The 26417-nt window shown below is 36.4% G+C and overlaps 1 protein-coding gene and 1 non-coding gene across 12 annotated transcripts in view; one reads left to right on the forward strand and one right to left on the reverse strand.

The window, feature by feature from the left end:
- Nucleotides 1-26417, reverse strand: part of HDAC9 (histone deacetylase 9) — a 923925-nt gene that overhangs the window by 716591 nt on the left and 180917 nt on the right. The gene's annotated exons all lie outside the window — the stretch shown is intronic.
- LOC116569722 lies at nt 18461-18567 on the forward strand. Its single transcript, XR_004277153.1, has one exon. It is a non-coding gene; the product is annotated as a U6 spliceosomal RNA (small nuclear RNA).

Below are 26417 nucleotides of genomic sequence, written 5' to 3' on the forward strand. Positions count from 1 at the left end.
CATTGTATCATTTGATCACCCTCATTATTAAACATTAGTACCTATTTGGGAAATAGGAGTACGGGCTGGCAGATTTACTTTGATCCCTTTGTCTCTGTAGCATTAAGTTACAAGTAAAGATACATGGTGATGCACTCTATACACACGTTTACTGTTGTACATTTTATATGTAAATTCATACATTCAAATACAGTAGAAGTCACAGTTTTGGTCTCTTTCTATATTTAAATACTTGGATAGTAATACGGAAGAAAAGTATTAAGTTGTTTACTATTCCCAGTGGGATACTAAATGAAAACTAAGTAAGTCTCTGGAATAAAATAGAGGATTAAATCAATTTATGCAAAAAAAAAATCTGTGTCTAGATTGTTTTTTGCTGTAACTACATTTAGCATAAGGTTAAAATAAAGACAACTTTGTGTTCTATTATAAAATTCAACTTCAACTACCATTAACTTGCTCCATCTGAGAATATAGACATTATATCTTCAAATCACTTACACAACAGCTCACAATATTATTACCTTAAAATGTAATTCTGATGCTTATATTGAGAAGCTGGAAAGTTCCAACTGAATGAGTTAACTTGAAGGAATATTCTTTTAAGCAATTTTACACAGAATGAGTATTATATGGTCATCCAAATGTACATGCAATAAACATTTTCTTTTTAAAAATTGTAGTGCACGGGTGCCTGTGTGGCTCAGTGGGTTAAAGCCTCGGCTCAGGTCATGATCTCAGGGCCCTGGGATACAGCCCCCCATCAGGATCTCTGCTCAGCGGGGAGCCTGCTTCCCTCTCTCTCTCTCTGCCTGCTTCTCTGACTACTTGTGATCTCTCTCTCTCTGTCAAAATAAAATCTTTTAAAAATAAAAATTAAAATTGCACTGCAGGAAAAAGTGGTTTCACCTAAAGAACAAATATGTTTTCATTTCTTAACTTCAGTTTTAAAGAAACAATTTAATTTCTTGAACTCTACTTAGTATTTTTGACAGTATTTTTCTCAGCCTGGTTCATGAAGAATTGTGTGAGTGCTTCTTTATTAAATAGAATCCATAATTTCAGAGTTTTCAACTGAAGTTTCACAAACATTAATAAAATGACTGTTGCTCCTAAAAGTAATTTTTTGTCAGTTACATATCTGAAATCCTATTTGTTTTCCAAATTATGTAAGCATTTTTTTTTCTAGTAAGCACAGATCAGGCTGTGCCAAGCTTTAATAGAACCTACTGTTTACTTAGAATAGTTTTGAATATAGTATAAGAACTTTAAAATTTATATTTATTAAGATATTTATTTAAGATACCTGCAAACAGAAACACAATTGGTTCTTATGGTATGCCTTATTCTTATTTAAAAAAAAAAATCCCACCTATAAATGAACACATTGCTTTATAATCTTTTTTCTACTTAGCATACAGAAAATATTTCCAATGTCATGACATATTCTTCTGCAGTGGCTTCTACAACCTTCTTTTAAAACATCCTTTGGTTCACTGTGTTTTTTCATTAAAGCACTGGTAAGTCAAAGGAAACCTGATTCTTACAGAAGTATGCCTTCCACCAGTTAAAATCACATCTTACCCTTGACATTCCATCTGGAGAAACACTGCTCTAAGAGGAAGAAAACTTGACTTCTAGGGTGGTGATACCTGAGCTCCTGGGAAGTTACTTAATATCTCTTGGGACCTAAAGTATTTCATTGGCAAAAGTCTAGATAATAAAAAATATCTAACGTGTCACAAGAGTCTCTTGAGAAGCCTTCAAAATTTAACATCTATGACTAAAATAGACAGCTCACTGGAACGGAGCAGGGGAGGAGTGTTTGCTAAGGTGAAGGCGAACGGTGGGGGGGGGGGGGACTTTCTCTGTGCAGCCTAGAGCCCTACATGATTGATCCTGCAGACTTCTCTTTACATCAGACCAACCATATTTTTCAACCAAGCAGGAGCTTATTGCTGCCTTCTTGAGCTGGCACTCACCCATTTTCCAAATTGTGTCAAGCCATGCATTTTATTCAGTGACAACCTTTCTTCCTCTAAACCCCTCAAGATGAACAAACACTTTCCCCCCCAGACTGTAAAAAATCAAATTATGTCACCTAATTTCAAGGAAAAGATCTGCCATGGCAGCCAGACCAAAAACACCATTTGTATGCAAAGAGAGTTAAAGTACTGGAAAAGTACCCTTGCCAGTAGAGTGTGGTATCATTAAACACAGAACTAAATTTGAAGCAGAAGTAGTAGAAAAAAATATATCTTGAAATGTGATAGGGTCCATTACGCTTCTTGATGAGATTACTTGCCTCTCCAATACATTACCCAAAGGCGCTTACAAAACTGAGGGAATATATTACATTGGAAGTATCAGGACTTTCTAAGTAGGTCAAATTTTGAAGTAAAAAAAATACTTCAAATTTTATGCAGTGTTACAAAAAAAAAAACTTAGGAACTGTACAGCGAAGGTGCTAATCACTTTTTAAAGTAAATTAAAAAAAAAAATCTTACTCTTGCATAAACATTAAATGTATCACTTTAAAATGCAGAGTCACACACCTGAGGCTGTTCTTTCACTGTCATCTTAATTCAGTTTTTCATAATAAACTGAATTTTAATTATATAAATATCTTTATTCATTTGAAACTTTAAAAAGTTGGGTTCTAGAAAAGCCCCAAATCTAACTCTTAGCATTTTGAACTAAACAGATTCAGTCCAAGCTATCAATATAAAATACTTTTTCTCCTTCTTACTGGGTTTTCATTCATGGTGTTATTACAGAACAGAGTTCTGGTATAATGTTTTCAATAAAATTTTAGTTTTCTTATAGGTAATCCTAAAATAGCAGCTTTACTATTTCTGTAACTTTTCATATGGGAATATTGAGACATCTAGCAGCTGCCGCATCTGCCTAGTGCCCCACACAGCAACGCGATTACGTAAAAACTGATTTAAAGACCCATTTAATTAAGTCAAGTACAAGTTGAATTTTTTTTTTAAAAGTTAACTATTTTCAAAGTAAAAATTTCTTTGGAAATCATCTCCAGTGGGGCACCCGGGTGGCTCAGTGGGTTCAGCGACCCACTCTTGCTTTCGGCTCAGGTCAGGATCTGGGGGTCCAGAGACTGAACCCACAGGTGAGTGGGCTCTGGCTCAGGGCAGAGTCTGCAGCAGATTCTCTCACTCTCTCATCCTCTGCACTTCCCCCTACTTGTGCACATGCGCAAGCTCTCTCCAGAGATCGTAAGTAAATTTTTCTTTTAATCCTCTCAAAAGGGGTGCCTGGGTGGCTCAGTGGGTTAAGCCTCTGTCTTCGGCTCAGGTCATGATCTCAGCGTCCTGGGATCAATCCCTGCATCAGGCTCTCTGCTTGGCGGGGAGCCTGCTTCCCCCTCTCTCTCTGCCTGCCTCTCTGTCTACTTGTGAGCTCTCTCTGTCAAATAAATAAATAAAATCTTCTTAAAAATTTAAAAAAAAAATCCTCTCAAGAAAAATGTAAAAATATAGACATTTTCATTTCTAATGTTATGTTGACAGAGGTTAGGATAAATATGGACCAAAAATATACTTGTGCAAATAAATACTACTAACATAGACCTGCCATGTTAACATATCATCTGCCATGATACCTGAATAGTCCACCCTTAAAACACCACTTTAGTTGCAAGCAATGAAGCCCCCAATGAAGATACCATCTGGGCGTGAATACATTACGCCAATAATAGCGTATTGTGAATTACTGTGAATAATACAGACTTGACACATTAGCATCAGTAACTAGCAGGCCTCTGAGAAAAGGGAATGTAGAACTCTTAACAGTTGTGTGTGAGGGAGGAAAGAACAGTGAAATCCCTCAGGTTTAGGCCCTAACAGGTTGGAAAAATGTTCATGAAGGTTAAAAGAGAGAAAAGCTCAAAAGGAAGAGAAAATGTCTTTAAAAGATTTTAAGACCAACTTTTTATTTTGAAGAGGAAGAAATTTAGGATCAAAGAAACCAGCAAAAAGGGGAATGGTGAATGGCAGACCTGGAAACCAACTTTGCTGATGTTACAATCGGCCTAGCACTGATGCCTCTTTGGGTTTTTTGGATAATTACCCTCTCAATCAGCGGTAAAAATTTGTTCCAAGTCATATACAAATTACGAATCAATCCATACCATATTTACTGTCACAACCTACTTTTGAATGTTAATCAACTACAGTAATGCATACTGTAAAGCCAGAGGAAGTATATGGAATAGAAATAAACTGATAGAGCATTTTAAAATAAAAATAAACAAAAAGCAACAGGAAAAGTTCATGATTTTTTTTTCTTAATCTCAACATTATCTGTGGGCATTCCCCAAATGTCGTAACTCCCTTTTCCTTTCATGCAGTCTCTACTCCCAACCCACCCTGAAGACCCTCAGACAGCCATCTCCAGTTCTGCCATCTTGACCATGATTAACCCCGCTCTGGAACCGCCCTGAGAGAGAAACTCTTCAGTGTCCTGCTGCCAGGACAAGGGCAAATCCAGATAATGAACACGGTACCTCACTCTTCCTGAAGGAAGGCGCAGATACAAAATCAATCTCACTCTGTACATTCCTTGTCTCCTCTCCTTCTCTGTGTTTGTTAATAAAACCTCCATTGTATCACCATGTTTAAAACACTGCCCTTTTGATCTTAGGCTCATCCTTATCCAGGGGCACAGTCAGTCATAAAAGAGGTCTACTTATTTCTAATGATGTCCCTGTCCTCACCACATGCCTACGTTTCTCAGTCACTGAACTTGTTTTATTCCTTCCACCCTTTGCCTTGGAAATCCATCCTCAAGGCACAGATTTTTTTTTTTTTAATTGTGGTTACAAAAAAAAAAAAAAAAAAAAACCCAACCCACACAGCAAAAGATCTACTTTCATAACAACTCTGAAGTGTCATGTAAAGAATGTTATATAGTATTCACTATAACTCCAATGTTGTACATCGAATACCTAGAACTTTTTCATCTTGCCTGACTGAAATTTTATACCCATTGAAGAGCAACTTCCCATTTTTCCCTACCCCTAACCCCTGGCAACCACCATTACTGCTTTATTTCTCTGTGAGTTTGACTCTACGTCACTTGGATAATAAATGGAATCAGGCAGAATTTGTCCTTCTGTAACTGACTCATTTCACTTAGCGTAAGTTACTTAAGGTTACTCCGTGTTGTAGTATATGACAGGACATACTTTCTATGGGGAAATAATACTCCAGAGCATTTATGCCACATTTTCTCTATCCGTTTTGTCTGTTGATGGCCATTTAGGTTGTTTCTGCCTCTTGGCTATTGTGAACTGAATATTGCAGTGAATACAGGAGTGCTAATACTTCCTTAAGATCCAGACTTCAGTTCTTTTGGATATGTACCCAGAAGTATGACTGGTGGATCATACGGTAGTTCTAGAACCTGCATACTGTTTTCCACAGCTGCACCATATTGCATTCCCATCAACAGTGCATAGGGGTTCCAATTTCTCCACATCCTCACCAACATTTGCTATTTTCTGTTTATTTTTTTCTTATTGTCCACTTAATAGCTGTGAGGTGATATATCATTGTTTTGACTTGTATTTCCCTGATATTTAGCAATAGTGAGCATCTTTTCATACACCTGTTAGCCATCTGTATTGTCTTCTTTGGAGAAACAGCTATTCAAGTCCTTTGCCCATTTTAATCAGGTTATTTGTTTATGTTTGCCAATGAGTTGTAGGAGTTTCTTACATTTTTTGGATATTAACTCCTTGTAAATAAGATATGTGGTTCATAAATATTGTCTTCCATTCTGTAAACTGCATTTTCGTTCTGTTGATGGTTTCCTTTGCTATGCAGAACCTGTTTATTTTTGCTTTTGCTGTTTGTGCTTTTGGTGTCATATACAAGACATCATTGCCAAGAGTAATGTTTACTTCTGTATCCCCCCCCCCACCCCGGGAGTTTTACAGTTTAACTTCTTAGACTTAAGTCTTTAATCCATTTGAGTTCATTTTTGTGTATGGTGTAAGATAATGGTCTAATTTCATATACACAGGCATATGAAAAGCTCTAATTTTAGATCTTCTTTACCTATACGTACATATGTAGTAAAACTTAAACACAAATTAAAGAACAATAAACAAAAATTCAGAATTGTGTTTACTCTTCTGGGGTGGGGAGTTACAGAGGAGACAACACTGATAGTAGTTATATTAGTTACCTAAGTTGGTTATATGTACCTAGTATTTCATTATATTTATACATACGCATAATTTTAGATTATTTTATAATAAAGTGAAAATAAAAATTTTTTACTCTTTTTAAAGAGTAAAAAAAGTAACTTTATCTTTTTTTTAAAAGTGCTTTTTAAAAAAATGAATCTAATATATTTTAAAATTATTTTTTAATTCCAAAACTTCCCTAAAATACACCAGCATAAGAACTTTATTTAAAAGGTTCCAGCTCTGATGTAAAAAGTCTAACATCCATTGGGTGGAGCACTGCCCTCTATTTCTAACCATGTAGATAAATTCTATATTGAAAATTAATTCTACAGAGGCAGTTCATACAAATGTACTTTATTTTTATTTATCCACTTCTTTCTACCAAATCTTACAATGACAGCAAAGTTCAAAAATTACTTGCTCACCACCTTACTGAAAACACAGATAATGAACAAAGAGATCCCCACTCTCTTACAGAAAATCTCTTATCAAGAACTACTACTGCCAGTGCCTCATGGAGGTGCTACGTGGGGCTGCATCATCGTCCGTGTTGTTTCCCAACCTCAGCACTATTGACATTTTGGGCCAAATAATTCCTTGTTGTGTGAGGTTGTCCTGGGTATTGTTGGATGTTTAACAGCATAGAAGCCAATAGCACAGTAGTCCCCAGTTGTGATCTTCACAAGGTCTCCAGCCATTGCCAAATATTCCCAAAGAATACAACTACCCCCTGGTTGAAAACCACTGCCCTTGGTGAATGACACACTCTAGAGAGAGGTGCCCTTAGCAACAGCACCCAGCAGCCTGGACAGTGGAAATACAAATAGGAAAAAAGTGCTAAGTTCAAGTAATTTACACATTAAGGGAAATTAATTTAGACCAACATGAATAAGATAATTATTACTTCCTTGAGTACTATACAGCTACATGAAAATAAAATAAGGAAATTTATAAATATACTGCCACTGAAAACAACATGACTCCAGTCTTCACTGATATACTCAGTTAGTCAATAACAAAACTGATTGTCAATATGTCAAAATGCAATATGTCAAAATGCAATAACATTTTAAAGAAATTAAATTTTCTGTCTATTGTGTGCCAATAAGCTCCACATTACTAAATCCCATGACATTTTTTTAGTAATTTATTAGCTCTTTAATTAGCATTAGACATGAGTAACCCTTCATTTCTCCTAAATAGTCTATCTTTTCTGTATTCCATTTTCTCTGACAGCTAACCGTCCATCCCCTTCACTCACCAATTCTCCTCTACCTGCCTTCTAAATCGTGTTGTTTCCCACGGTTGGGTTCGGAGCCCTCCTCAGCTGTTCTCACTTCATACCATCTCCCCAGGAGATCATATCTATTTCCAGATCTTCAAATACCATCTATCTATGTGCCATCAGTGGCTTCCCTGATGTACTCCCTTCAACGTTCCAAGAGCATTTCAATTGAAATGTCCAAGTCTGCTCACCTTTCACTTTGCACCATCCTCATACGTGACCTTCCCTAGATCCAGCTGTTCATGCCATAGGATCAGAATTAACATTTTCCTCACCCTTATTTTCACATCGAATTATTTATCAAATCCTAAGTCTTATACTGGATTTCTCAGTTCTGTCCACTGTCCTCCTTCCCCACTGGCACTACTTATTTCAAGCTACTAAGAGTTTTCTAATCTGTTTCTAGGTCTTTTGCTTTGTGAGATCCTATTCTCTACTTTTTAACTAATTTAAAAGTAGTATTCAGATCCTGCAACTTTCAGGGTCAGCTTTCAATCATTTCTGATTACAGTTGTAACAATATGCAACTTCCCCTCCATGACCTAATTAATAGGCTCTGCACGATCTTGATTCTGTTACTTACACCTCTAAGCAACTCTCCCGTTTTTAAACATTTCAACCATGATGGCCTTTACTCTCTTCCTCAGAGAAGTTAAACTCCTTACCACTTGGCACATGCGACTTAGAAAGTCTTTCTTGTGACTGAGAAAGTCACAAGAGAAAGTCTTGTGACTTAGAAAGTCTTCCCTATGACTTAGAAAGATCATTCTATGTCATTCAGATTCATCTTAAAGTGAGCCACCTTTTGGTAGAGACTTTCCCTGATCCCTCAAACTATACACTGAATGCTATATAAATTTTTAACATGTGTCATATTATACAATTCATAGAAAGCCCTTATGAGTTTGATATCATTTTACAGGTAAAGAAACTGAGGCTTAGGAAGGTTAGTAAGATACTCCAAATCACAAAGTGAGAGAAATTGCACCATGGCTCTATGATCTCTTATTAACACACACATTCTCTTTCCCAATGTTGTCAGTCCGATGAAGACAGGATATATTCTATGAACTAGAGCTTCATTCACTTCCTGCAGTTTTGCTCTCCCCCACTGTCTGTAAGCTTCCTGAGGGTAGAAGCTGTGATTATTAATCTCTAAATCTCCAGGGCAGGTGATACTCAAAATTTGTGATACAAGAGTCTAAAGAACAAAAGAGAGACAGACAGACAGACACACAGGACTCATCTCAAGGAAAAACAAATGCCTTTTTTATTCAAGACTTTTAATAAAACATCTAACCCCCAAAATAGCAGTGACATAAAAGCAGTGACAAATATTAAATATGAGGACAGAAAAAGTCCATTCAGAAGCATGAGGGCACTGGTGTCCTGTCACTGGCAGGGGTGACCAAAACCATCAGAAATTACATTAGTACCTAAAGAAGGTGACCATGACAAGCCTAATGGCTGTTCTGCCTCTGTCTCTAACCATACAGAGATACAGACATTCCCAACTGTGAATCCTTTACAAGTTATCAGCTATGTGTTCTTATGAGATAAAGACATTAGAGAAAACACGGGTAATGGAACAGTTCTGCAAAAAAATGGTTTGTTGTCACCAGTACTAACTAACCTCTTTGCTTTCTCAAAAATTTAAGAATCCGAGGTTGCTTTGTAACTATGATCTTTTCCAACTTTACTCCCTCCCTGGAGCAGTTGCAGCTCCATTTATCCCCTATTTTCTCTGCAAAAAGATAGCAGGATTTCAAATCTCTTCCAATGTTTTTATAAGTAAAGCTTGGCTGATCCTATCAAGATGACAAAAGTTCTGTGGCCAATGAAGGAAAAATAAAGATGAAAGATTGCTGAATGCACCCCGATTGCCTGATAAGAGAAGTAAATTATTTTATATCTGATATTCTCATTTTTAGCTGGAAATTCCAGACAGCGTCCCTTTCAGGAAAGGAAAATTTTTTAAAACACCATTACTCCCCTGGAGGGGGAAAAAAAAAAAAATTCTCCAAAGTTGTGAAATTAACCTCTTCCTTCATTCACACATTTGGTTCTATTTTTACAGTTTTACCAGTAATCTAAAAGAAAAAGCACTGAAAGTCAATCCCAGGTTTTGAAAATGTCTGACAGTGCATGACCCAGTTCTCTTCAGAACCTCCCAGAAGATTCAGCCAATTTTTATTTCGGCAGTGCATCAGTGTTTATCATTTGTTTTACAACATGGCTGCATGTTCTTAAAAATTGACGCAGATGAATTTCACCCATCGTTTACAAAAACTCAAGAGAGACAAATGGCCTTAAAAATTAAATCCACCAGGCATGGTTAATTTACTAAAAAGAGCATTTCTTTTCTTCCCCCTCTTGGTTCAATATTTACTTCCTTACAGCAGTAACTCCACCCCCCACCCCACCAGCCTCTTTATTTGTCAAGATTTCTGACAAATTTCCAGTTTATAATTAGGCATTATGAACATTCACTGTGGGAAATCTATTGCTAGACAAAACCTTTTCCGTCCATTTTGGTAGAGAAACAGTGATGACTTTCACCTTGGGAAGTCTAAGAGCAACATCATGGATGCATTTTGACTGCATATGTATGAACAAACTGATTTCTTAGGGACAAATGCTCTAACAAGTGATTAAGCCAGACAGATCTGAAACAAAATCTTGGTTGTCTCTTATAGCTGGGTAATCAAAGGCAAGCTGCTTCATCTCTCTGTGCCTCTGTTTCATCATCTATAAAATGAACATAGTAACACTAAATTTCATGCAGGAATACTAGGGGTATTAAATGAGAAAACCACCCAGTGCCATGCCAGGTACACAGTAAATGCTCAGTCAGTAGAAGTCATTAGTACTTATATTAATGACACAGAGTAAGAATTTCCACAGAGTAGGGGAAGGTCCTCACCTCCCCACTTGTGGCCGTCTTCAGAATTTCACCATCCTCATTACTAATGAGAAAAGTATCTAGGCAGCTTGCAGCCCTGGAAGGCCTGAGTAGGCCTACAGAGTTCTATCTCTGAGAGAAAGGACAAGAGTTCAGATGTGAGGCAGCCTCCCAGGCCTAGCAGCATTGCATACATCCACTGACAATACATCCCTTCTCAGGGATGAGAGAAGCCCATGACTCTCCCCTCAACTTGACTTCTCCTTGCTCGTGAGCAGAGACACATTTCTGTTCCCTCTTCCTCAGAGAAAGAGGATGGAAGAGACAAGCTCAGATACTCTTAATTCTCTCTCAGAGAGAATTAATTTGGTGAGTAAGGGCAAGGAGCCCAAGAACAAGTAAGATGTCTCCATGGACACTTTTCATGTCTCACATCATCAAATAATCAAAAGAAAACAATGTCAGAAAACAAACAAGTATGCTCAGACACATGTTTAGCTTTCTGTCTAAACAGAGCCCATCCCTTCTATCACTCTAATCACTTCAGCAAACAGCTGTGGAGCTAACAGAGTGAGCACTCTCTGTTCTCAGCACCTTGCCAAGTCTTTACACATACAAAGGGTCTCATTGTCTCCGAGCCTCAAAAAAATCAATACTTCCATTTATCTTCATTTTTTCAGGTGAGAAACTAAGGTAGAAAAAGATCAGGAAGCTTCCTTAAAAACAATGGATTGCACGGAACCAAAATTTGACCCCAAACAGTCTAGCCCCAGAGTCCACAATCTTTACTACTCTCCTCTAATCCCACTCCCATTGGCCAAACAACTAGAAAGTTGATCTTGCTTTTGTTGACTCAAAATTCAGCTTTCTGCAATGACATTTCTCTAAAACTTATACTACTGAATGGATAGGAACCTTGAGGAGATTCTTGGCCTCTTTCATTTAACGTTCAGAATTGGCATATTTAAAATATTGCAATGCTACAGGACTAAAGTGGGGAACATGCCACAGAGGTGTGCATGAAACGTGGACCCCGAGTCCCTAACTCCTGAAGCTGTGTGACAGAGCATGGGCAATCTAGGCACTGTGCACTCTACTTCTGCTTGTATTTGAGATTTTCCATAATAGAAAGTTAAAAGCAATGCAAATTTAAACCACAGGCTAGATAACTAAAGACCTTAAGCTGTTTCAGAACCCAGAGGGACATCTGGGTTCGCTAACTCAATGACTCTACTGACAGTTACAAAGTCTGGATTGCAAGAACTAAGAGTGCAGGAACTTATCTTTCAAAAATTATACTAGTACAAGAATACTGCCCCCCGAGTTTGACTGTGACCTATGTGGGACAATGAAGATATTGTAGGAGTTGAATCTTCTGCCCACTCATGTTTGCTGTTCCTGGAGCTACTGCTGCTGATCGGAAAACCTTCTGCTTCCCCCTTCTCGTAGCAGGTTTATCTTTCCACAGCCTACACACTACTAAAGATGATTTGCATGATCAAACTTAAAAACTTCCACCCTTTATCGTTTTTACAGTTCTTCTAAAAGATTAAAAGGAAGAAACTTACCCGTTCTGCTGTACATTCCCTCTTTGCCAAAGTGTGCTGTGGTTTCAAAAACTAGCCCAGTCCTTCTGAACTTTTCTGTATCCGTTATAATATTAAAGAGCCACAAGGAAGGGAAGTGGTTAGTCAACTTGCTAATTTTATCAGTCCCTCCCACTGGTTAAATAGTACCTGATGCTACAGACTCAAAATCAGTTTTCCAGCTCACTTCTGTGCTACAGCACAACTTTATAAAAACAGTCTAACTTGAGGGGAAAGAGAGTGACAATATCTAGTTCGTAGGCATGAGACAGTTAATGAATGAACATTTTATTACTATTAATAAGAAGCCTAACAGACTACAGAAACCAGTGATTTTACAAAATGAGGAGGAGGAAGAGACAGAATGTCTGTCAGCTCCATACTCCAAGCATACTCTCAGCTGGGTGGGAAGGGAAAGGATTTTTTAATGCAATCACAGGACGTGTGGGAAGTCACTGGTGTTTCATTTGTTGATAAATTTTTTGTCCTGGAGTAAAGCCAGTTTACCAGATATAGAAACTTCCACAACCTGGGGCCCTGGCTTAGACATTAGCAATTAAAACAGGACCAAGTAGCAGACATGTACCTCTGGACAAGGGAAAATTAAATAAATGTCTTCTGAAGAAATACTCCGACCTGTTTTCTAGGTCGTAAATACCCGTAGTAAATGAAAAGAAAATACAGCACCTAAAGACAGATTTTAATGAAATAAAATAATTCTGATCCAATTCAGAATTGAATTTTGTATAATCCAAAAGATTGCAATATACAAAACACTGTTACCCCAGAGCTTTATAACACATAATTTTCTGAGCTATTTCAATGTGTGGCATTTGAATTAAATCTGGAGTACTCACTTGGAAGTGTATGTCCCACTGTATCAGGAAAAAGATTTTCCCCAAAGCAAAACATTATTGAAGTTCACTAACCCTTGCCTTTGATTGGCTGAGTAACAGAAAATGAGTCTCTTCAGAGAACTTCTAGAAGTTTTATATAATCACATGTGGTGATGGTGATACAAGATGCAAGAAGAGTGAAATTTGGTAAACTAAGGGAAGCTAAGGAAGCTAGCAATTCATTGCAGTCATTTCTCCTTTCTTAGTATTCCCCCTACTCACCTAATCAAACAAGGAAAGGAAAGGAAAAACTTTGGAGAGCTATTGAATTTATTTTCCATCTCCGTAAGTTTGTTTTCTAATTAGAGCTAAGAAAATGTACTAGACTGAAGTGAAATACTAGTCATGCCTTGTTCTGAGATGCCAGCTACAAGTTCCTTGAAAAGCAACAATTGCATAGTTTAGGCCCTCAAGGTCATATCTTTGTATCTGAGTTTAAGAGGAGGAGAAAATACCTAAAATCAACATTTCACATCCATGACTCTCTCACTTACATGTGTAGCTTCTGCATCTTCAAGGAAGGAAGAGGAAAAGACACAGAACTCTTGAGCAAAAGAGAATTAACTCTCTTTCTCAAAAAAGAGCCTTCCCAGGCTTCTATATTGAGGTGAAATTCTTCAGCCTCTTCCAGAAGCCTTTCTCCATTCAAACATACCAACCTGCCTCCCTCTGAAATTCTAGGGCATATTTCATCATCCTCTCAGTCTAATGCTGGAGTATTTCTATGTAGTATCTTTCTAGAAGACTGTAAGCCTCCTTAGGACTTACATACATCCTGATGCCTACCCAGAGCACTAAGCTCATCAAGCACAAAGCCCCTCCCATTTAAAACAAGTATTTTGCAATGCTCTCTTGCTAGCCTAAAATGAAACTCATAGATTCTAAATCCAACCTCTATTCAGCATATTTTTCAAAATCAATAAAGAGCTCTGACACATGAATCTTTACACGTCTCAGAAGTCCTCCAATGTTTGCCCTACTACCCTGTGAGTAAATCCAGATGAAGAGATGTAATAAGAAGTAGTCTTACAAGAAAAGTAGGCAAGTGAAAGACTGGACAGTTGAGTGAGCATGAGAATAAAATCCAGTGTTAAGACAAGAAGCAATGAATCAGACTTAATAGCACATTAAGTAAAAGGAAAAAATAAGATTAACTGAAATCCAGATAACATGCTAAGGCAAATCGCAGACCACGGACATAAAGAAAACATGAAAAATGATTACTATTCCTTGTAGGAGCTGAGAACTATTCCTTATTCATAAAATATTTCAAAGGAGCATGAACTTTCCTTTTTTCAATACTGAACAAGGGAACTACAAATGCATACAGATAGAGCTGTGTATGTTGGTGAAAATACCATTAGCCATGTTGTTGTCAGTGACATGATTTTCCAAATGGCGAACAATTCATCATAGAGCCTCTAATAATAAAATGTGAAATTATATGATAGTTGTAGTCCTAGAAAATCAGTGTATACCAAAATGGAATAAAAGAGTTTTTATATGTGCAGCCTATTTTTGTTTTTTAGGCTCAAATAATTGTAAACAGGTGTTTCACCCACGATCCAAAGAAATAACTGAAATGCATAACACAAAAATTTTTCCACGTGTAGCAATGTCCCTAATATTACCAAACCCTCACATCCATGAGACTAGCCCTACTAAATACTAGAAGCACCCTTTGAACATTGTGGCATCTAGAAAACATTCCCATTATTTTCTGTCCCTTGCCTTAGAGACCAGGGCAACCTCATTAAAAACTACCACCCTAGCAAGTCCACTATCCTTGGCAAACTCACCTGCTTCAGAAGTCAGGCAGGAACAACAAGAAGTGAAGGAAACATTAAATAAAGACCACAAATTAGGTAATGTGGGCTACCATCAGCTTCTATCCACTGTGACCCAGAGATTATGAGTAGTACAGAGCCTTCCATCTTTCAAGAGAAAGTAGACATCCAGATTTCCTTTTTTTTTTTTTTAAGGTGTTATTTATTTATTTATTTATTTGACACAGAGACAGAGAGAGAGCACAAGCAGGGGGAGCTGCAGAAAGGAGAGTGAGAAGCAGAGTCCCAGCGGAGCAGGGAGCCCGAGTAGGGTTCGATTCCAGGACCCTGAGACCACAAACTGACCCAGAAGTAGATGCTTAACTGACTAAGCCACCCAGGTGCCCCTGGACATCTAGATTTCTAGGTGAAATTTCATTTCACAAGATTCGTAACACTCTTAGGATCATACACAAATATTCTACAGGCTAACATGATCTCTAACATTAACTACTTGGTCAATTAGAAAAATAGCAACATTTATAAAATACATAATGTCCAAGATATGATATTTAGTGTAACAAGCAGGTGACCAAGCCCTTTGATCTCATTTTGTAAAAACAATTATACATGACTTATATAGGACTGACTCTGGAGTATCTGCCAACATGTTAACAGAAATTCTCTACTGATTAATTTTTCTAAAATGAACACATAAGGTTTTATAATAAGTAATAAGCAACCAAAAGTATACTTAGTTTTAAAACATTAGAGGACAGTAGCTATGAAAATTTCTTTGAACACAATCAGAAAGGACCACAGTTAAAATATACAAACAAATAAAATTCCTCTCAAATACTAAATTCTGCTCCACGTCAAGTGCTGGTTAAAGACCAGATATAAAAATTAAGCTGCCTGCAAATCAGGAGAAGGATGTGCCCAAATAAAATTAATATTAGAAGCTAAGTCATGTTTGAATTCAATAAAATTATTTTATTAACTTCTTCTAAGGCTTAAGAAATACCCTCTTCTGGGGCAACTGTGTGGCTCAGTCAGTTAACAGTCTGATTCTTGGTTTCAGCTCAGGTCATGATCTCAGGGTCCTGAGACTGATCCGCAAGTCAGGTTCCCCACTCAGCACAGAGTCTCCTTGTCTCTCTCCCTCTGCTCCTCCTCTTACTCACTCTGTCTCTCTCTCTCTGGAATAAATAAATAAAATCTTAAAAAAAAAATACACCTCTTCTTTATAAGCCAGTTTATCCTTCAATCTGTTGAAGACTTAGACCTTATTTTTCCCTCAAGTAAAAGCTTATTTTCTCCCAAATTAGAAACATTTCAAATCTGGTCCTCTTAGGGACCAAACATGACATCCTTGAAGAATAAGCTAAGATCTTGAAAAATCATACATAGTAAGACCATTTAAAATGCTCAGGTATACACACTCAAAATTCTGCAATCACTACTGGTTTGGGGGGAATTTATAAAAATGTACCACCAAGCTGTATAGAAAAGAACTTTTAGAATCATAGAAATCTGTGTGGAAATGATGATCCAATTTTTGGAAATGTTACTTTTTCTTGTTAGAGAGTAGAGTCATGCCAGTGCTTACTTTGAAAGGAAATTCACCCTTTCTCCAGTCTTCAGCTATATGCTGACTAGAGCTTCAGTCTTTAAATATGTTTTCAAGTTTATTCATTTCCATTCTGCAGAATCAGAAGATTATACAGTTTGTGAACTAGAACTTTCCTTTCAGTTACGTATTTCAATTTTGATGACAAAAGCAGATGTTTGCAGGTTTGAAAGTTTTCTAGTTTAACACTGTGGGGGAATCCAGGGTAAATGCAACAGTTACCACTTGCCCAGCATAAAAGGTGATATGAAAATCTCATAAGAATAGTATCATGCAGCATGTCTTTCTGAGGAAAGCATGCCAGATGTAGTCTCTTTAAAAATGCTTTAAGCATTTGACTAAATTTGCTGCTAAGGTGATTATTTTTAGACAAGATCTTGCTTACTGACATATATTGAAATAAAATTTTTTAAAACTGCCATTGAATATAATATATTTAATACTTGCTGGGAGGGGGTGTGTGTTTGTGTGCGTGTGTGTGTGTGTATTCCTCAGTAAATAGGACACACAGTATTCAGCTTCACGAATAATCAAATAAATGTAGATTGTGAAAGATTAACATTTTTACTTTCAGTTGAGGCTAATATAAGATGATGATAAGCATATGAGGTGAAGAGTATTCTCTATACTACTGATAGGAATGTAAATTGGTAAACCCTCCCTGGAGGAAAAAATTGTCACAGTATATCAAGAATCTTTTTAAAAGTTCATGCTTTTTGGGAGTGACTCTAAGAATCATTTCTAAGGGGGAAAAAAAGATGTGAAATGATGATTTATGTAAATGAATTTCCATTACACCGTTATTTTAAAATGTTGTTGGACACAAATTGTCTCTATATGCCCAATATAAGGAGAATAATAAAAGAAATTAGGGTATAATTACATGACAGATTATAATACAACTTCGACAAATTAAGATATTGAAAATATTTAATGATGCTAAAAAGTTTATAATACAATGTTAGGTAAAAAGGATACAAAAACATCGGTGTAGTACTATCTTGGAACACAAACATACTCCATTCACAGCCTTCCACCTTATACATAAAATGTATCCACATATTCAAGAGAAAAAGACTAAAAGCCCAGTATGTGAAGAATAATTCTCTCTGGATGGTATAATTACAGATAAATTTTATATTCTTTTTACCTTTTCTTTTTGGCCAACTTTTCTACTTTGAGCATCAGGAAAAAATATTTCATAAGTCTGAAGACATCAAAAAATTGTGCAGTACTTTTCATGAATATCAGAATCTTCTCCATTATCACAGCAGCCTTTACTTGGTCTTTTGGCTTCAAAAGTATTTTTTTATTGTTACTTTGGCTTTGTGGATTTCTCATTTTATTCCTTGATAAAGTGAAGCTTGCCTGGCAACTCAGACAATTTAGGGTGAAATCAACTTTATGTCAATGTGTTATGTTATGTTAATGTCTCAGCTGGTCATCTTAGCTACTCCACACAATTCAATTACTCTTAAAAACAGACTGCTAAAATCTACACCCAATTTATTGCAAAAGGAATAAGCAAATTTTTACCTGGGATAATAGTAATAGTGAGTGTTGAATTTAAATCAAGTGAATGAGAAAGGAATCCATCTTCATCTAGTCTCCATAATACCAAACACTTGAAAATTTTAACTCATTTAATGATCTCAGTAATCTTGAGGGTTAAGTTTTCTTCCATCTATTTCACAGATGAGGAGACTAATTTTCCCAAAGCCTGGTAAACTGACCAAAGTCTCGTATTTGGTAAATGGAAGACCAGAACTAACTACAGATAATTTTGACTACAAAATCAATGTCTAGCATATAAAAAGATTTTTTTTTTTTTGGACTCCAGATAGTTCACCTGTAGTAATCTTAAAATTACAGACAACTTAAAAAACCAAATTTTTGAAGATTATGAAATAAATTAGATTCCGAATGAGAACAAAACATGCTTTTGTTCTCTGCAGTTACTATAATAGAAGATGAAATAACCAAGAATTGGCAAAAAAACAAAACAAAAACAAAAACAAAAAAAAACCACACAATTAAATATATAATTGAGATGATGTCTTCTGAGCCAAAAATCGAAACAAATGACACAGAAATGGTCCCAGAGTCTCATGCTTCATGTAGCCATCATTTGTCCAGTGTTTAATGGGGATAAAAAAAAAAGTTTAAATTAGCAGATCTGTGCTCCCTTCGGCAGCACATATACTAAAATTGGAACGATACAGAGAAGATTAGCATGGCCCCTGTGCAAGGATGACACGCAAATTCGTGAAGCGTTCCATATTTTTGGATGAATGGATAAGGAAGATGTGGTCCATATACACTATGGAGTATTATGCCTCCATCAGAAAAGACGAATACCGGGGCGCCTGGGTGGCTCGGTGGGTTAAGCCTCTGCCTTCGGCTCAGGTCATGATCCCAGGGTCCTGGGATCGAACCCCACATTGGGCTCTCTGCTCCGCGGGGAGCCTGCTTCCTCCTTTCTCTCTGCCTCTCTGCCTACTTGTAATCTCTGTCAAATAAATAAATAAAATACTATTTAAAAAAAAAAAGATAAGAAAAGACGAATACCCAACTTTTGACAGGACTGAAAGAGATTATGCTGAGTGAAATAAGTCAAGCAGAGATAGTCAATTATCATATGGTTTCAATTACTTGTGGAGCATAACAAATAGCAGGAGGACAAGGGGAGTTAGAGAGGAAAAGGGAGTTGGGGGAAATTGGAAGGGGAGGTGAACCATGAGAGACTATGGACTCTGAAAAACAATCTGAGGGTTTTGAAGGGGCAGGGGGTGGGAGGTCGGGGTACCAGGTGGTGGGTATTATAGTGGGCACGGATTGCATGGAGCACTGGATGTGGTACAAAAACAATGAATACTGTTATGCTGAAAATAAATTTAAATTTTTTTTTAAAAAGTAAAAAAAATTAGCAGATCTTACATATAATTTGTAAATAATAAAGAAAATTCACATTTTTTTTAATTTAAAGGGAAGATTTTAACTAATATACAAGTCATATATTGTCAAATCAAATAACAGAAGAAATATATGAGGACAGAAGTAAAAACTGCCTCATCATCTGTACAACAAAAATAACCATTGTTGATGTGGTAACCTCCCATACTTCTTTCTATTCACACACAAAACACCATAGTGGTACTTAAGAAAATGAAGGCTGGTTAAATTGGCCAAGTGGTATAGTTGATGACATGAGACGAGGTTTGACCAGACATGAGTCCAACTCCCACAGGAGTGTTTTTTCTACCTCTCATTTGCCTAGGGTAGTGGGGTGGGCAGAATACTCCACAGACATAGAAACTGAAGTATGGCATCACTTTGTTTTTCATACTTTTCGAAAATCCAAAGTCTTAGATGGTTAACTCTGCCCTTTACTACTACTTCCCTTTGAGCAAATCACTGAATTTCCCCAGGCTGACCTGTAAATAATGGTGTTAACTTCCAAGAGGTCTTAAAGAGTCAATGACTCAGTCACTAAATGGAATTAAATTTTAGTACTTAAAAATCTCTGTTTTAGAACAACACAACACTCAGCATAAAAATGCAATGCTAACCTTTAGAATTTTAAATGAACTAATTAAGATGCCATTTGAGCCATGTGTACTGTACAATGCAACCCATTCTGCAAAGAGGAACAGATAATCAGTTCAACAAAAAATAGCCGGCTGTTACACTTTCTGTGGCATAAACTTCATGTTCCACCAAGTTTAAAAATAAATCTTTTACTCACCTTTGATTTACTCTCTCTCTCCTTACGTTATTACTATGCCCTACTATGGAATGCCTCCCTCTGCTGGGTTAAAGTGTACTTTGACTATTAGAACACTGAGGATCAGAAAAGGGTCAAAGAGTTCCACATGTTCTTTATTTGTTTCTAAATACAGTGCCTAAAAACCACCTAGATTTTCCAACATTTCTTTCGGGACCTTATTCCAAGGTTGAGAAACTTAGATCTTTAAAACAGTCCTGGGTTCTAGCTGTTTACACAGAGACTGTGTTGTACTAAGTGAAGATAATACCCTGTACCAGGCAGCGAAAAGGAAGTAGTGCCCAGACCCATTTCTTACCGGCCCATTGTGAAATGCAATTACAATATCCTTTACTTCCTGGGATACAAAGGGACAAGTCCCTCACCAAGTCATACACAAGCCAAATGACCTGCATTCCTTTAAAGTAATTTCCACCAAGTGATAATAACTTTCTCCCAGTGCAAATATGTGACTTCCCTTTCTGGAAATGGTCCGGGACCTTGCAATGTCTTGTTTAACAATAATAATTGTGTTGTTTCACTCCTGTCTATTCCCCTAAGAATTAAACTGTTTTTATTTCTCAAGACTAGGGAGTCTCAGGGACCATTTTAGAATTTTCCTAAGAAATATCCATAATATGCTACCACTAACTCGATGTCTTAGAAATGGTATTAAATGCTCTGGCCTTTATTTTCTTATTTATAAAATGGGGCTAATAATGCCTATTTCACAGAATTGTTGTGAATATTAAGCAAGGTCAATTACAGAAAGGGCCAGCACATTGTAAATGGTTAAAAATCGATTAACCACAATACTACAAGTAAGCATAAATAATATTTATATAGTTTTCTCTTCTCTACTCTGAGAAGGATATGATAATGACTGTGTGTGTGTGTGTGTGTGTGTGTGTGTGTGTGTGTGTGTTCTTTCAATATTTTTTAAGGTGGCTGTAGGCTCATTCAGGCACTTTTTCTACAAGCTTTACCTTACGGTTTTTTAAATCCTTTTAAGATCCATAATCCTATTGAATCAGGAATAAAATGTATACTTAGTTTGAGGCAAACAATAGTTCAACAGAAGCCCCTTCAATTTTTAATTACTCCCTCTTTCTTCTTCAAGTTCACTCCTATTCTCTGATTTTTTAGTCTTGAAAGCCAGTCAGGGTACATTATTTATGTTATATTCAGTAGGGAGGAAAAGAAGAAAAGGAATTTTATTCAGGACACTAACTCTAACCTTGAAATGTTATTTTCTGAACATTTGTTCTGCTCACTGAGCAATTTTTGTCTTCAAGTCAGATGTCTAAATACAGTGCTTGAGCTCTGCTTAAAGGCTAAAAATATAGACTTCGGCACAAGGTGATGGTTACAAAAGAAGGTGTTTAGAATATGGTTCAATAGAAGCTAAGGTAATTGAGCATTAGCTATATAGTTCAGCCTGAAGAAATTCTGATCTACATTGAAGCTTTGGAGTCAAATCTCAGGCCATTATCCTTTGAAATACATTTTCCTTGAAAAGAGAGTCAATTAAGTAAGTGGTTTCTTGAAATCCTCCACCAGGTCCTCAGTTTTCATCATTCGAAGACTGAAAGTCATGGAAACCTTTGTCAGCCTTTCTCTCTCTACACAGAGTACCTATAAAAACATGTTCCACCAAGCATACTGTGTCTGAACAGGAAAACTGGCCACAAAGCTCATGCAGTATTTCCCTCCTCTAGAGAACAATCTGTGGATAGAAGCCAATGAATAATTATGATGCTCACTACTACCATGTACAACATGGCCATCGTACAGAAAGCTTATTATCCTCCAGGATACAGACATGACTGCGACTCTGTTTCAAACTCACAGACAGAGCTCTGCTCTTCAATCTCACACTTGGTCTTCCTCAGGCACACTAAAAATAAAGCATCGAGGTTGGAATGGGAATGGTAAAATAAAAGAAAGAATTATCCTAGAATGGATAAACCTGACTCTGTTTTCCAATGACAGTGAAGACCTTTTAATGTTTAAAATTTTATTCCTTTTGAGAAACTGGAAAAAAAAATTGGATGAAGAAAGGGAGATTAGGTTACATAATAAAAATTTTGATGTTCTCATGAGGCAAGCATTGCCTGAATGAGTGAATGAATGCAATGAGTCATAACAATACTAGAAAATCTCAGTACATCATCACGAAATCCTCTTTAAGGATTTAAGTATGTTTCATGAGGCTATCCCAACATTTTTAATACTTTCTCTCCAATGCCTAGAAAGGCAACAGAGGTACTTCCTTAGCAAGTATTTGCTGAATGGATGAATATTTTTCTTTTCCTTCCTTTTTAACTTTTTGATCATTTTTAAGGTTAATGCACAATTACTTTCTCAAGCCTCTGAGAATTCCCCTTTCGACACTAGACAGAAAACATAAGTGAAATGGAATCATAATCCCTTAATAAAATTTTTGTGTAAAAAATAGTAGTTGGCCAATTTACACATAGAATGTGAATTAAGCCTTTGAGAAAACTAGCTTCTAGGCAACATCTGTCCTTATTAAAAGGGTAAAATGAAAACACACATTCATACTGGAAAGACATTTGACCAATTTTTTTGCATCATCTTCATCATGAAGTCATTGGGTAGAGAAGATCAGAACATAAAAATTTCCCTAATCATTTCATTTATTCTTATCCCATAACAATCAGAATTGCCTAACCACTATTTTTTAGTAAGAATAAGGGTTAAATTGGTAATATGAAAGCCAGGTAGGCAGATAGTGAGACAAAATAGCTAACACAGGGACAAGAAAAATCATATTCTAAAGGAAGTCTCTATCTGGACTATGTTGTGTCACATGTGTTTAATAAAATGTAGTATATTACATTTGAATGTTTTTTATAAATAAGGTTTTACTCTATTAGAATGATTCTGGCAGAGTTTAAGTTGTTCTTTATCTTACAGTGAATTAAATTTTATACATATCTGAGATAGCAGTGCAATATCTTTCAAATTTATCTCTAAAATGACATAAAGTTTACTTCAAAACTTCAAAACTTCTACATCCATGTTTCTGAGTTTCCAGATTGGACTTTCAGAATGGAATACTCACTCCTATAGCAGAGGTGGCTCTTGTTACGGGATTAAAATGCTTCAACAGAAAAAAAAAAAAATCACTTTTCACTCTTGCGCTACACCAAACACTTCTTCATACCTTCCAAAGTGACCTTTTAGAATTGAATATATAAAATGCATAAAAGATTATGTCTCTCTTCATATGCACATATTCACAATATCGGGCATTACTTCACCAGGAAAATTCCTGATATTTTAAAGTCAATTTTAAAACAAACAAAAATACTTAAGAAATAACTGCATGTTATAGAATTTTAAGTACTTCTCTTTTACCATGTTACATAAAAGGCATATCTAAATTTAGACATATGTAGATAAACATGCCAATCCCTGAAAAACCCTAGACCACAGAAGTTCTAGGGAAAAGTCTGTATTATATTAAACATGAGACTCCATTTCCTTGTTTTGAATTATTGGTGCTGCTGTGGCAACAGCACAATAGAGAACTTTGTTGCACTCTCAGCAGAGCTATTTATATTATTTAACCTCTTCCCTGGGAGTTCTTCCTCTACTGAGTTCTTCCATTATTTTAATAAAGCAGTCCATTCAAAGATTTTTTTTCAATTTTTTAAAGTCATTGCTAAATGTGAACAAACAACACATGCCTTTAAGCTGTTTAGGGCAAACATTCTAGACACGAAGCTAATCTTCTGACATGTTTTAAGTACCAAAATACCCATTTAACGGATCATGGAAATAAAAGGATAATTTCTTGTAACTGAAAGGAATGGCATATGATTTCTAAATGCTCTAAAATTTTACCAAAATATCCAGAAATGGGAAACTGTTAAGTCATAATTAAAACACTTCAAAGGAGGAGCTTTCTACAAAATTGAAGTTCAAGGTGGTATTCCTTCCTAATTGGAGGATGTTGCAAGTGTAGGGTTAAGCAAGTGCAGTGACACAGACTGGGAAAAAAAAATAACCATAAACTTTAGTTCCATAAATGCACACATCATAAACATTTTTTTAATATGTATCCTCAAGAACCAGCAATATTAACCAAACAAAGAGAAGAATTCATCAATGAAATTTAAATCGGTGACCTGTTAAACCATGAACATTTTCTTTGGTTAGAAAATTGGCCAATCATTTAGTTGGATCAAGGGTAGGACCTTTCATGAAATCTTTTGAACACAGTAACTGAAATTTAAGTCCCATCTCTGGAAATCAAGACAACTGAAAGAAGTTGTTAGGTACTGAGAAAATGAGGTAGGAAATATAACTACCCGTGACTCCTCTCTAATGACTAAGAAATGTCTGGAGTAGAGGGTAGTGCAAGGCAATATAGCAGAGGAAAGCAAAGTGGAAGCAAAGGACTATAAATACTAAATTTTCATAAATGAAAATTCCACCTTTCTAGATTTATTGGTCATTTCCTGCACAGACCTGGTCTCCATGTACAAGGAAGTCCCCATTTTTCATCAACTGGCCAAGACCTTTCCCTCTTCTATCCACGTAGGCTTGGTGTTCCACCTGTCTGCCCTTCCCTTCTTTTTTTCCTGGCAAATGTACTTGTTTAAATATTTTTTTTAAGATTTTATTTATTTATTTGACAGAGATCACAAGTAGGCAGAGAGGCAGGCAGAGAGAGAGGGGGAAGCAGGCTCCCCGCTGAGCAGAGAGCCCGATGCGGGGCTCAATCCCAGGACCCTGAGATCATTACCTGAGCTTAAGACAAAGGCTTAACCCACCGAGCCATCCAGGCGCCCCCAAAAATGCACTTGTTCAGACTTAGATCAGTTATCTTGTCTGTCAGCTTGGTCAGTGTCACCCCATTCAAGAGAGCTCATCCCTGCTTCTTCAATGTCACGGGCCATCATCCCTACTTCTGCCTGAGTGCTCCCATTTTATCATTATGGAGGTGTTTTTATCTAGTTCTCTCACTCAAGTCAGGGCTCCTCAAGGGCAGAGTCCACAGAAAACTCATTCATTCATCCTTGTATCTTTTTTTTTTTTTTAGAACTGCGCTATGATTATTGAACGACTATAATAATAGTATCAAAACAGATTTAAAATTAGTAATAAAAAACCATAACATGTTTTTAAAAATTACAACCTTCCAAAGTGTTTTAAAATGTGAACTTGCTCATATAATAGAATGCAAGAAGACATTTAGGGTCTAAAAGAAAAATAATAAGGATACAAAAAGAAAAATTTAGGAGAAAAAGACAAAGAAGCCACTTTTGTCACTGTCTGCTAGGACTATGACCAAACTTAGTAAATATTCTCCTATAAAAACGTTTGAAGTGAATATTATAAAGGCTAAATGAATAAGCATTATTTCTGGTTTTATAATTGGCTCATAAAAAAAGTAAATTGGGTAAGCTGTCATTCCAACTATTCATTATTTCTTTATAAAATGTAACACCACCCACTTTCTATGGGAAAAAAAATCACATATTCTCTCTTATTAAAACCTATGCCCTCTAGAGGTGCTCTGTCAAGCTGAGAAATGGCATGTCAGGAGACATAATATGCTTCAGAGACAGATGTCCCTATTCAAAATGCATGTACAATGATCAATCACAACTCAGAACAGCCCTGAAAACTCAAGTGCCACACTTAAAAAACATGTTAAAGACATGTTAAAATAACATCAAAAAGCTTGATACACGCTGAATGCATTACCCAAGAAATTCAACAGAGTATTTGCAGAACGTAAGAGGATTTTGTTTTGCTAAGTTTCCACATAAGAATTTTAAAAGTACAGTTAGAGGAAATACTGTGCCAAAGTCCACACCTGCTCTTGGGTGAACTCCCCTTGCCTTATGCTACAAGTTAGCCTTTCAATATCCACACCTGGCCTATCATTAATTTCATTTCAAGTTTCATAAAGAATTTAGTTCTTGTCACTCGTAAGCAGGCCTTTGATTTTATTTCATATGTGTGTAATCTTAATACAGAGCAGTGTAAACATATTTTTGAGATTATAGGATTATACATGCCTATCTCATTCATTATCAAAAAGACATGTAATATTCCATTGCATGAAAATACCCCAAATTATTTATCCATTTTCCTATTGATGGATATTTGGTTTTGATTCTAGTTTTTCAGTATTATGAACAATGCTGAAATAAACATTTCTGTACATGTCTTGTGTACACAGGAGTATCTCTGTGATATACCTCTCAGTGGCATTGCTGGATGGGCCCTAATAAGGCACACAACTTGACTACATACTTAACGAATATACTGCTCTCATAAGTGGTACTAATTTACACTTCTCCCCAGTATGGTAGAATTTCCTACTGCTCC

Source organism: Mustela erminea, chromosome 11, assembly GCF_009829155.1.
Source record: "Mustela erminea isolate mMusErm1 chromosome 11, mMusErm1.Pri, whole genome shotgun sequence".
In the NCBI taxonomy this organism is placed as follows: domain Eukaryota; kingdom Metazoa; phylum Chordata; class Mammalia; order Carnivora; family Mustelidae; genus Mustela; species Mustela erminea.